This window comes from Prionailurus bengalensis, chromosome A2 (assembly GCF_016509475.1).
Source record: "Prionailurus bengalensis isolate Pbe53 chromosome A2, Fcat_Pben_1.1_paternal_pri, whole genome shotgun sequence".
In the NCBI taxonomy this organism is placed as follows: Eukaryota; Metazoa; Chordata; class Mammalia; order Carnivora; family Felidae; genus Prionailurus; species Prionailurus bengalensis.
The window spans coordinates 157574335-157588408 of record NC_057348.1 but is presented as its reverse complement, the minus strand read 5'-3'; the positions used below and the strand labels follow the sequence as shown (position 1 = coordinate 157588408).

Genomic DNA, 14074 nt, shown 5'->3' with positions numbered 1-14074 from the left:
TTCGTAGGTTCGAGCCCCGCGTCGGGCTCTGTGCTGCCAGCTCGGAGCCTGGAGCCTGCCTTGGATTCTGTGTCTCCCTCTCTCTCTGCCCCTCCCCACTCGTGCTCTGTCTCCCTCTCTCAGAAATAAACAAACGTTTTTTAAAAAGTTAATGGGGCGCCTGGGTGGCGCAGTCGGTTAAGCGTCCGACTTCAGCCAGGTCACGATCTCGCGGTCCGTGAGTTTGAGCGCCGCGTCAGGCTCTGGGCTGATGGCTCAGAGCCTGGAGCCTGTTTCCGATTCTGTGTCTCCCTCTCTCTCTGCCCCTCCCCTGTTCATGCTCTGTCTCTCTCTGTCCCAAAAATAAATAAACGTTGAAAAAAAAAATTTAAAAAAAAAGTAAAAAAAATAAAATGACACTTTGTGCTAAGGAAGCTCTCTTTTCTGTCCTATTAAATAAGATATGCCTTGAGAGCTCCCTCAAAACAAAAATTTAAGGAACCCTGTCCATCACTGTGATCCAGTTCTGCCGTGTCCAAAATCTGGGAGTTTGCCACGTCTGTGCCTTCCACCGCTAGATGACAGGCTTTCAGTCCACAGCGAAAACCAAATAGTTTTTGGCTCCTTGTTGTGAATCACCCATGGTTCAAGGCCAGCGGCCTAGAATGGGCCAGTTATAGATGCCCTGAACTACACACTTCCATTTTCTGAATCCCACCTTATTTTCTGGGCTTCTACAGAGCAGCAATTGCCTTTTGAAGATTTATACCCCCACCTGGATGTGATCTTTCGTTTCCCAGAATCTTCAAAGCACTTTGCAAGTCTCTTTAAGGCACTCATAGCCTGGGATTGTAGTGTCGGTGTAATCTCCTTCGCCCCTTTCCCTCACTAGATCATAAATTCCTTAAAGGCAGAAACCGGGTCCTATCATTCTGGTACCCTCTCATACACAGTCTACATGCCTTGGACATTAATCAGTGTAAAGCTTGGAAGGAAGAAGTGATGAGTTTGAGTAATCAGTTCTGCCACTTGTTAGGTATATGACCCTGTGGTTCACTTCTCTAAGCCTCCATTTTCTCATCAAACTGTAATAGTGATAGAGAAAATAACAATGTCCTAGAACTGTCGAAAGGATTAAATGAGATAGTGTACATCGAGTGCTTGGCACAGAGTATAATGAGTAATGGATACTATGATGGTGATGATTTTTATGGGGACCCAAAATATCAATATTAAGAGAACCCACGAGTGGCCAGTCGTAACTGATTCTGTGATTCTGATATCAATGACATTCTAAAATATTGACTGTTACAGAGCCAATAATATAGAATACCAAAAATTCAGCTGTGAATACAGGCCTGTATCCTTAATTAAGAAAAAAGTGAACAGTGGAAAATCACTTCTGAGTCTTATAAATAGGAAATTGGATTTCCTAATGGGTAATTTAAAATACTTTGGGAGCATAAATACACCTGGAGCACTCAAGCTCTAAGTTGGTGACTCAGAGAACAAGGGCACAGAATCCTGAAATAAGCAACAGCAAATGGCCACTTAAGCTCTTAAAGAGCAAGTTGCGGAAAATAAATTAATTCATTTAAATATGCATGAATCTCCTGAGTGGTGGAATATGCTGAAATGGTGCTGAATGATTTCCTTTGTTGTGTGTGTTCTGAAGGATTAATAACGCCTTGCACTTGGTGCCTCGAACCTTTGGTTAGACTCTTTTGCCTTTTTAGATTGTTTTTAAAGCAATTTAGATGATACAACCGGAAATTGCAGTCAAAGTACAGATTGGTCTCATTGGTTTGGAGAAGTGGACAGCAGGTTGATCAAGGGATAGATGGATCCCTGAGGGAATGGAAAGGGATTCGGATTAAAACGTTAGGAAAGAGCTTTGGGGAGGCTGACATAATTTTGCAGAAACTTTGACAACTTTCAAACTTTTCAGCCTTTCTCCTGAGATATGTGCCAGCATTTAATCAGCCTCTCTGATACTGTGTGGCACAGCAGTTTGGGTCCCAAGAATCCGCACATGCCATTGTAGACCGTAGTGTATATTTAGAATATTGATCAGAATTATCACTCCGTTATTTCCAGCACTTGTCAGATCCTTTCATTTTCATTATGGGAACCACAGACACGAAAATCCTGGTCCTTCATGTAAAGGAGAGGTGCGAGGAAGAGGGGGCAGAGACATCAAAAGCAGAAGCAAATGATCAGCTAAATGACTAATATTCTAGGTCATGTTCTGATTTGTGAAAGGAGGGGGCTTTAAGGAAATTACTGTTTGCCCTACACACACCGGTTATTAGGGCAGGGCTTCATTTTTGATGCCAAGGCAGTGAAAGGGAGCTTGACAGCAAAGTGGGGGCTGGAGCCCGGGACCCCTGAGCAATGGGGTGGATGAAGCCTAGGAAAGGATTTGGCAGCCTTGCCTGAAGAAGAAAAATAATGAAAAGAATTGCCAAGAACCATAAAACCAGGAGAATAGGGATATGAAATACTTCAACTTGATTTTCCCAACATGGAGAAATATTAAATCTATTCTAAGTCTGTTATGATGTCCATGTATTATTGTGAGTTTCTGTATTACAGTAATTTATATGTTGCCATAGGGCTATGAATAGGATCAAGTCAGATCAAGTTTTTGTTGTAGTTTATTTTTTTTGTAAGTTGGGAGAAACACTTTTCCACACAGTTTAAATAATTTGTAACGTGTGTGTGTGTGTGTGTGTGTGTACGTACACATCCCTATTGTTGAATATTTCCTTTGATGCCAGAGGCTCGTCATTTATATGCTAATTTGTTCTCTTGGTAAGCTATGATATGTCACAATTACAAATAATCTTTGAAGAGAAATCTTTTGTAGCAACTATAAAATGAAACAGCACATTCGAGGAAGATGGTGTAGCCTCCACAAGAGTGTGCGATGATAGGTCAGAAGGTACCGATGTAGTTCAGGTACACAGTAGAGGTGGTGGAGGTGAGAGATGCTGTTAGAAGTGTCGGTGGGGTCACATCCCAATGGGGCTCACAGACTGTGAGAGGAAGGTCAGATTTCTCTGTAGGCAGTGGGGAGAGATTTTAAACGGAGGAGGGAGGTGATCACTTTTGTGTTTAATGAAGATGACTCCGGAATCACTGTAGGAATCGGATTAGACAAAGATACAGTAAGTGTTTGTTTTTCTTTTTAAAAATCAGCCCAAATACGAAACTAGAACCTTATGTCATTTATCCGAATAAGCACTTAAAGAAGCATTTCTCACTTATTCCAAAGGGGTAAGATCTATTGAGTGACATTTTAAAGAAATGATGGCTACATTAGATATATTTTTTTATTCTGTACCGTTAACCATTGAAATTCCAAATTCAACTTCCATGTCTGCTTGTGAAAGAGGGTATTCTCTTCTTCAGGCCTATAATTTGTGGAATGACTTGGTTCTTGCCAACAAAAACAAGACTGGAAGTGTCTGTTATCCTTGTGAAATGTGACAAATCTCTGTGTCGTTTATTCTGTCCTGTTGCTCTCTCCCAACCAGATGACCTACCACCTTTTTAAAAACAAGTTGATGCAATTTAGACAACCAGTTGTACTGTAAATGAAGTTCTGTAGATATTAGGAAATTGACACAGTTCCATACATACAACCACACACGCACTATACTGCACTTTGCACTGCCTGCTGCTATTTATAGAAAGATTATACTTGTAGGTGGATTTCAGATATTACCTGCAGAGCCATGCTTCTGTAGGTACTAACTGTTCATTGATGCTTCATTAAGAGCATATGCCATATAATAAATTAAAAGCAGACATGTTAAGAACTTTTGGTATGAAATACTGTTCTATCACCATTATTTTTCTGGTGATTAACTTGCCTTTCTAATAGCTTTGAGAGATGTTTTTCTAATCAGTGCACATGAGCTGTCATCAAAACTAGAATTCCTAATTCTGAGCCAAAACAGTTGGAGACCAACCAAATCAGGACCTTTAATAAGGTTTATGGGGGAAAGCCATCAATCATTCATTCCCTCTCCTAGCTCTGTGTACATTATTGAACAATTTTGTCAAAGGTTTTCTGCTAAAAAAAAACCTTTAAGAAATTTGAATAGTGTACCTATTTGCATGTAGTATTATCTAATCAAAATCTGATTTGCGAGGGTGAATCAGCTAACATATTCATAATTTTAATCGTGTTAACAGCTCTAAAATTGGCTGATAATTACCTTAGAATTAGAGGTGCTAATTTGTACATTGGTAATGTGTTTCCAATCACCAGCCAGTGTAATAACAATAATAAATTATACTTCTGTCTTCACTGAGATCATGATGGACAGCTGAAATCGGATATTCCCACCAGAACTGGATATCAGACTTTTTCTCCTGAGTATTACAAACTTCTGAAGTTTCTGAAGATGCAGGGCCATTTTCAGCCTGTGCTGGTCAACCCTCTTGGCGTTCTCAGTGGAAGTCTGTGGCCAGGAACAGCCTCCTCTACATCAGCACCACTGTCGGCAGCTGGGCACAGCACCGAGCTAACTTGCCTTGTACACGACTGAAAGCCAAAAGCTTGACCACACAGCTATACCCATATATATATGGGTGTATATGTGTGTGTGTGTGTGTGTGTGTGTGTATACGGGTATGTATATATACGGGTATATATATATATACGTATATATATATGGGTATACATATGTATATGGGTATATATATGGGTATATATATATATGGGTGTGTGTGTGTGTGTGTGTATATATATATATATATATATATATATATATATATGTATATGGTAGGCATCCATCAAATTAATAGAAATCAGAGAGGCCTCAGAAAAGAAAAGTCCATTGCCTGTGATTATTTCTAACAATATGTTTTAAATCTACAAAATAAGGGTAAAGTATGTTAACACAGGGATTTTTACACATTTCCTTAAATTGCAAAAACCCTTTGCTTGACCAAGATTTTACCTAGAACCTTAAACCATAAAGGTAGACGAACAACTGTTTTGTTTGAGGTATGATAACTAGTGCTACCACAGACAGTGACTTATCACATGTAGTTGGGGTTTTTTTCGAAGTCACTGAAATGAATTCCTAACATTGTACATACATTTCTAACTGTGTGCCCTCTGCTTTATTTTTTCTGCAAGAAATGATAGCCAATAAATTCGAAGTGAATACTGACTGCTTCCTTGCGTGTCAGAAAGTCTTCTGAGGCATGTCTGTGAGTTGTCTCCTGTAATCCAACAGGGTGAAGTGCCATTTCACAGGGAGGGTGAGTAAGGTATAGGGATGAACTTTGTTGCTTGGAGTCACAAAGCCTGTAAGCGCCTGACTCCAAACCCACGTGCTTACCACTCAGACTACCAGCTCCTACCGAAAGCAAAACTAAACCTTCGCCGGGATCGCAGAATTCACAGAGCTGCTACAGAGAGATTTTTGTCAGACCTACTTTAGGAGAATTGGGCAGAGAATTAGTTGCCCTGTGGTTTTCTGATAAATTATCCCACAGGCCAAGGGTTTTGTCTTAATACCTTCTTTTTTGACCTCTTGAACTATTTCTGAAGCAAATGAGGGTGTCAAGCATGACTGCACACTGGAATAACCTGGGGGTAGTGAAGGGTCTAATTTAACTGGTCTATCTCAGTTGTTGTGTAGATGGTGGTTTTTTGGGGGTTTTTTTGGGGGTTTTTTTGGTGTTTTCCCCCCATTTTGGTTTTTAACTTTCCCAAGTGTTTCTTTTACAGTCAGAGTTAAGAAGGGCTGCATTTAAAGCTAAGCTGTCTTGGGGCGCCTGGGTGGCACAGTCGGTTAAGCGTCCGACTTCAGCCAGGTCACGATCTCGCGGTCCGTGAGTTCGAGCCCCGCGTCAGGCTCTGGACTGATGGCTCAGAGCCTGGAGCCTGATTCCGATTCTGTGTCTCCCTCTCTCTCTGCCCCTCCCCCGTTCATGCTCTGTCTCTCTCTGTCCCAAAAATAAATAAACATTGGAAAAAAAAAATTAAAAAGCTAAGCTGTCTTTCTGGGGTGTCTGGTTGGCTCAGTCAGTTAGGCATCCGACTCTTGATTTCAGCTCAGGTCGTGATCACAGGGTTTGTGCGTTCGAGCCCTGCATCGGGATCCACGTTGACAATGTGGAGCCTGCCTACTTTGGATTCTCTCTCTCTCTCTCTCTCTCTCTCTCTCTCTCCCTTTCCCTCTGACCTTTCCCTATTCTCTCCCTCTCTCTCTTTCTCTAAATAAATAAGTAAACTTAAAAAAATAATTGAGCTAAGCTGCCTTTCTACTGTGTTCATGCCTCTGCTCACGTAGGACATCACCGAGATGGCTGTAACTGACAGAGTGGGATGGGCTATTCAAATCATTCCAAGTCTCCCTATAATAGGAACACGTGGCCATAGTCCTTAAGCCACTCTTCTACAGTTCTTTAGAACCCAGTATTCCCTAAAAATGCTCATATGGGTTCTTGAAAAACAGTCTCAGTGGGTCCTATTTGTTGTACATATGTTTTATGACCCCCTCTCTTTACACCTTTGTGACATGAAAAGGAACCAAATCTCAAGTTTGGAAGAACACTGTTTGGGATGATAGAACGTAGGACTGAAAATGGGAACATTCTGTAGGAAGGGAACATCTTGTTTGTTTAATTAGCAGTAGTGGTTAAAAAACCTATTCTTCTTAGGAGGCTCTTCTTATTTCTTTAATAACCCACATTGCTGCTTTCAGCTAGAGGGCGTGTCCTCTGTAACGCCTCCCTTAGAACCATGACAGAGCCAGATGATTCATCGAGGGAGGAACTCGTGGGCCCGGCATGCATCCATCTACATGCACACACCTACGTGTACACATACACAGAGATGGGGAAGGAAGGAAGGCAGAAAAAGAAGAGATTGATTTGCATGCCTGTCACTAAATTTTTTTGCCAAGGGTGGGCAAATAGATTAGCTCTCTTTTTTGTGATTTATGTGCCAACAATTGCATTTCCTTCTAGAGTAATTCAATATATTCCTCTGTTTTCCTGGAAATAACTAAAAGTAGATCATATGCCATCAAAACAGACGTATTTAGTGGCATAACCCCACCTGCCCCAAAACATGGATATGTGTTCCTCTTCCCCCTACTACCAATTTTGGTTTATTGTGATTTTTTTTTTTTAACCATGACTGTTTAGTTCCAATAAATTCACTTAGGCTGTCATAGTAAGGATGCTCCTTTATAAATTATAAATTAAAATTTATATTGTGGTTGGCTCCTTTTTTCTCTGTGTTCAGATTGAAATTGTAATTTTTTTCTGTTATAACTTTATATTTCCTGTAGATAAGCTTTCTTCTTCTCTGAGGATTTTGTGAGAACATAGATTAACAGTATCCTTGGAAGGATGGAGACAAACACTTGCCTAGAAAAAAAACACGACTGGAGGAGGAAAAAATAACTGAGGTGCTTGAAATCAAAGTTCATTCCTTCCATTTGCCAGCAGTATTCTTTTCAACCCAAGAGCAAAACACCAGATTCTCTCTTGGACGCGTACCCCCTTAGTAAGTGCTGACTCCAAATGCCCAGAACAATTAGTGTTGAATCAGGGAATCCCTAGAGTTGTACTTCACTTTATTATTTTTTCAAGTAAAATGCATCGCATGCAATAGTGAAATAATTATGTAAAATGATACACTGACCTGATAGTAAAGTCGGAACATTCTTTAAAACGAACTTCCCAGGGGCGCCTGGGTGGCTCAGTCGGTTGAGCGTCGGACTTCAGCTCAGGTCACGATCTCGCGGTCCGTGAGTTCGAGCCCCGCGTCAGGCTCTGGGCTGATGGCTCAGAGCCTGGAGCCTGCTTCCGATTCTGTGTCTCCCTCTCTCTCTGCCCCTCCCCCGTTCATGCTCTGTCTCTCTCTGTCTCAAAAATAAATAAATGTTAAAAAAAAAATTAAAAAAAAAAACAACAAACTTCCCAGCTGGCCACTCAAGCCTGAGACACTGGGGAAAAAGAGTAATGTTATTGCTTTGACAGTTCATTTGTTGATTTTCTGATCCCAGACTGTTACCCTGCCAGGATTTTGTGAGCCCTAGGGCCCTCGTTGGATTCCCTTCAATACCTCAACCTCTAGATAATTGAAAAATAAAATCCTTGTGGTCTGCTTGAGGAATTGGGGGTCAGCATTGATACATTATATCCTTTCTTTCTCTTTTTATCCAGAGTGGCATTCTACTTTCTCATCATTCTAGCATCCTCACTGTTTCTGGACCTGAAGCATTTGTCTCTGTATTATTCCTCACTCTTTATTTCTGTCACTGAAGTTCAATTGGCCAGATGGACGGGAACGGTGAGAGGCTGCTTGAAGCAACCATCTCCAAGGAAGGGGAAAAAAAAAGATGAGAACACCTCATCTCTCCCCTGTCAGCTCTTTAAAGTAGTGACCGGCTCAGACAAAGGGTAGGAGAGATGACCCACTTAAGCGGGCATAGGTGAGCTAGTATTCATCAGCCAGAAGAGTCTGGCAAGGCCTCTCCTTCAGTGCACAGCATAAATAGCCAAGAGGGTGAGGACTACAGGGCAGCTGTGTCTTTTTAGCGGTCTAATGGAAGAAAGAATTTTCTTCATGGACAAACGTTATCTTGACGCTCAGAGGGCCAGGATGATTAACGGCCAGACTCGCCATCCCTCCTGTATGTTGCAGGATTTACCTGTAAAGGAATGGCCAGTCCAATGCAACATGCTTATTGAATGTCTGCTCAACTATGACTTGTTTTCCAGCTTTGTAGTTGAGCCAGAAAAAGCCAGTGTAATTCAAGTATATGGGAAGAGAGAGCAGTCTGATCCTACGGCATAGTTGGAACTATTTTGCCCCTCTTTTTCCAGTTACATCACATCAGCCATTAGTGACCCTTGCGAAAAGGTTAATCAATCAGTCAGTCAATGTGAAATAAAATAAAAGTCTGGGTTTCGGGAACAGGAGCCTTGACCTTTCTCTTTTTTAAATGCTTTAGCTGACTGACAGCAGTTCCTTGCTCCAGACCAAGAAGACAGACGCCTTTCCTCACGTTCTGGTCTGACTGCTGTGGTGCCTCTGTCTTCAACCCTTTGTCCTTTACCTTCAGCAGATACTAAATCTACGTCCTTGCAGAAAATGACTTAACTTCCTGGGCTGGGAAGTAAAATTCAAGTGCCATAAGAAGTATTCTTTTGGTTGAGTCAGCCCCAGAATCCACAGGAATGATTTATTATGAATCACTTTATCAATGAATCATTTGTCCACTTCGAGAACAGACATTATACTATACCTGGCAACAAACTAAAATAGATAGAGCAAGATAAATAGAATGATTTCAGCAGTTCAGCCTTTGTGGGACCCAATACGTAGTAAGAACGTTTCATTACATTACAAATTAGACTTGTGTCCTGCCATTGCAAAGTGATTTCTGCTTTTAGAGCGAATGTGGTTTTCATAAGCACCCGATACAATACTTTGCCGTGTGGGGCAGTGATAATAAGGCTTGTGAGCCAAGCCTTGTCATTGTTGGACCTGCAGTGCCATCTACAGAATAGATTGAATAATGTACATTCCACGTGTGTGCTTCAGATAATGCAGCCACAGGGGAATTAATCTGTGTATGTGTTTCCAGTTAGCTGTGTACAGACAGGAAGACTTTGTTGCTACATTAATAAAAGGTTATGTGTTTGCAAAATGCTGTTATTGTACTTAAGTCCCTATTAGACTCCTAAGGGAATAGAGTGTTGTTTTTCATTTTGTTTCTTATTTAATTAACCAGAGAGCCCATTTGTTTCAGAAGTCCATTTGATAATCTTTGTATGAGGTAGTAGTTAACTTTCTGGTTACTTTGCATGGGTTGTATTTGACTTAATGTTAGTTTCATGATTTATTTTTTTATGGTGTCCACTGCTTACATCAGTCACTTCCTGCCAGAACATAATCACAATGAGAGATTTTTTATCTATTTTATTTGCTGATTTTTCTTAAGAAACTAGAACAATGCTTGCACCAAAGCAGGTACTCAGACGTCCGTATGTGATGAGTAAATATCACTTTGCTAGTAAGAGGACCATATGTGAAAAGTCAGTTACCCTCTTTCAGTCTTAGGTTCTTGTGTTTAAAATGGGACGCTGGGGCAGCTGGGTCGCTTAGTCGCTTACGTGTTCAACTGTTGATCTCTGCTTAGGTCTCGATCTCAGGGTTGTGAGTTCAAGCCCCGCATCAGGCTCCATGCTGGGCATAAAGCCTACTTAAAAAAAAAATAATAAAAACAACAACAACAAAAACGATGCCAATACCTGTTCTTCCTATCATTGTGTTATGAAAATTAAATGAAATAATGAATGGCAAAGTACTGTAACCTGTAAGGCATTATATAATTTAGGCATAATTTCCCCAAGTATTGTTGTTTTGTTTTGGTAGAATTCCAGCAATGCAGACCATATAAGACTCTCCATCTCCCCCATAATTTTCTGGGGTACTTTTAAAATGTACATATCTGGGCCCCAGACCATATAGGTGGAGGCCTGGCAATCTTCATTTTTAAAAACATTTAAATAATCCTGAAGTACACGAAAATTTCAGAACTACCGGCGTGAAAAAGATGAAAATTGAATCCAAAATGAAAGTCACTCCTTTAATATTGCCCCTCCCTAAATTATTCCCTGATAGGAAGTTGTTTCTGATAAGATGTATTTCTTTGTCATAAAGGAAAATACAGAAAAACTGAATCAGTCTGTTATTATTCAGTTTATGGTGTAGCATACTACCTAATTTTTATAAAAATGTAAATAGAAGGATCTAGACATAAGTAAAGATTCCCTTAATACATCAAAAGTATCCAATGTTAGAGAATTTTACAGATATTCCACCAAGTATAGAATACAAATGTTATATAAAATAATTAAAAAGGGAGCAAAGCTTTTATTACACTGATTTTTAATTTTATCTAGGAAATGCCACTTGTTAGCCTTTATATAAAATGCTATACAGTATATTATTACTATGTTTTAGCATATTACCAAAATAGTTAACTTCTTGGCATTGAGGTTATTTCTCTGCCATCTTCTTTAAGCCTTTTTGAAGGAATAAATGGGAAAGGCCATATCTTTAAAGTGACCAGATTTGCAGATTAACCATGCAGGAAGTAAAAGGGTTTTTAGGGGTTTGGGTTTTTTTTTGTTGTTGTTGTTGTTTTGTTTTGTTTTTATAGCATGTAAATATCTCATAGGCAAGTTAAACATGTTTTTACTCAGTGTTTATATTTTATATTTGTTTTGAGGACAGTGTACGCTGAGTCATTATCCACCCTACAGCACTTGCCTTACAGTCTCAATGAATAAATCAGATGTTTACTCTAAAACAGGGGAGGAGTGCTTTGGATAGTGGCTAAAAGTGGAGTTGGCAGCCAGGTCATCTTAGGTGCAAATTCTGGCTCTATTACTAGATGTACTCCTTTAATTCATCTTCTAAGTATTATGTGCAATCATATATTTTATCACTTATTCATGTATATTCATTTATATAGTCTTTTTTTGGGAGTGGGAGTGTCCATATACCAAGCACCACCATGCTGGTCCCATCAAGGATAAATCAAGCTCAAGAATTCCCCAGGCTCCCGTGACACCTTTGGGGAAGGGGTCATAATATAACGAACAGGTAAAATACAAGTATGATAAACAATCAAGACAAGTAGATGCAGTGATAAGTGGCATGGAGGAAAGGAGTAAATTAAAACTATAGGGAGTAATTGAGGAAGGGCACATTACCTAGGGTTTCCATGGATGGTCCTTTTGAAGAGGTGAGATGAACAGAATGAGAAGGAAGTCAGCATGAAGAGAGCTGGGGGAAGAGAATTCTGGACAGGGGAAACAAGTGCACTGTGGGAGGGGAGGGGGCTTGGTGGGCTTACAGACCAGAAGCGCGGCCTGGGGCTGGGGACAGTGGGTGAATGGACCTTGGCTGTAAGATAAAGAGGGAAACACCAACAAGGCCTTGTAGGCCGTGGACAAGTGTGCGTTGGGTTCTGAGAGCAATAGGAAGCCATCTAAGGGGTTTAAGCAGGGAGTGATACTGACATACGCTTTACATTTGGCAGAGATGACCCACAGAGGTGTAATTTTACCTCCAAAATATTTCCCCTCATCTCCAGTTCTAATACTCTGGCCTCAGTTGAGCTTTTTATCTCGTATCTCATCTACTAATTGTCTCCCAGCCTGCGGTTCTATCCCTTCAGATATGTCCCTCATAAAACTGCCAGAGCAGACTGTCCAAACTCTCTTGTCAGTTTCCCGAAACGTCTGATGGATCCCCTTCACCTGCACACGAGCTGAAGTCCAGGCTCACTAACCAGCTTGTCAGGGCTCTTTATGGCATGGCCTCCATTGTTTTAATGCCCGTTCCTCTCTATTCTCTGTCTGCCTGGCACTTTTTGTTTTTACTACAGCAGGCTGTCTTCCATTCCCTGTACCTCCCATCCTGTTCCCACCTCCCTGTCTTCCTCTACTTCCATCTGTCCTCCCTCTCTTAGACCAACTCCTCCCTTTAAAACAAAAAGGGGGGAGGGGGCCCACCTGGGTGGCCCAGTCGGTTGAGCGTCCGACTTCGGCTCAGGTCATGATCTCGTGGCCCGTGAGTTCGAGCCCCGCATTGGGCTCTGTGCTGACAGCTCAGAGCCTGGAGCCTGTTTCAGATTCTGTGTCTTCCTCTCTCTCTGCCCCTCTCCCACTCGTGTGTTCGTTCTCTCTCTCTCTCTCTTTCTCTCTCTCTCTTTCTCAAAAATAAACATTAAAAAAATAAATAAATCTTCCTGTACTCTTTCCCTGCAACACTACAATCCAGAACTCACTGTGCCATATTTCTACTTAAGGGCCTTTCCTGCCTGTGAGTTTTCCTGAAGATTTTGAGAGAAATGTGCCTAGTGGCCAAGGACTTTCAGTAAAAGGCTGGATAGAGATCTGGGGTAAAGATAGCCATGCCGATGAATGAGATCATGTTTGTTGAGTTCCCAGCTGGTGTTGGAGCACAGTCTTTATGGACACTTGGCACTAACCTGGTCATCACTCACCATCCTTCTTCTTGTCTCCCACTTTTGCCCTGTCTGTCTGGCAAGCTGTCTCTCCCTCCTATCATGTGCACATACTTAACACCGGGCGCTCTGTTGGTAGGCCTTGCAAACAGATGGAAAAATCCTGGATCTGTCTCCAGAGGACTTGGACTCCAGTGGAGGAGCTGGAGCAGGCTCGTAAAAGAATAAGCCACTAGCCTAAATGTGTAGGATGAAGTGATAAATGAGATTGTGGACAGGAAGAGCTAGCCTTGAACTGAAAAGGAAGTCTCCCCTCATTTATTTCTTGGAAAAGAAGACTGGAGAAAAACTTTGTATTACTGAGCCTCCATTACGTTTGCAGAATATCCTGCAGCATGCTTCCTAATGCATTAGGAAATTCTCACGAATAAGTCACTGTAATGTCACATCTCAAAATATGTGAACAAAGGGTATTTTTTGAAGTTTTCCTGCATGTTTCATTTTGTATGCAACCTCTAAGAAATGTGTATATATAGTTGAATATACTTATGGTTTGATGTGTCATAAATCCCATTACTCTTTAAGATAATCTTACTTAACTGCTGATGAATGTATTAACCCATTTTTATTACTGGAAATATGCTTAAATGGATTCTAGTATGAAAGCATTCAAAGTTTGAAAACATAATTTATAAGAAAATTATTTTTAAAATATATAAAAGTAAAACCCATTCAAATTGGATCACGCACACACACACACACACACACACACACACACACACCAGAGCTCTATCCTAATTGGCGTTACAATGATCTGTTTTGCTATTTTTTCTCAAATATAAAAATATCCAGTGTCTAAGCATTTAAGACATAAGACATTGTCTTTCTCTCCCAAATATGTAATTTTTAAAAAATATTTATTTTGAGAGAGAGAGGGAGAGAGAGAATCCCAAGTAGGCTCCATGCTGTGAGTGCAGAACCCAACACAGGGCTCGGTCTCATGAACTGTGAGATCATGACCTGAGCCGAAATCAAGAATTGGATGCTTAACCAACTGAACCACCCAGGTG

At 40.8% G+C, this 14074-nt stretch overlaps 1 protein-coding gene across 7 annotated transcripts in view; it reads left to right on the top strand.

Annotated features, from left to right (window-relative positions):
- The window catches only part of TPK1 (thiamin pyrophosphokinase 1), a 359317-nt gene that overhangs the window by 286218 nt on the left and 59025 nt on the right, over positions 1-14074 (top strand). The gene's annotated exons all lie outside the window — the stretch shown is intronic.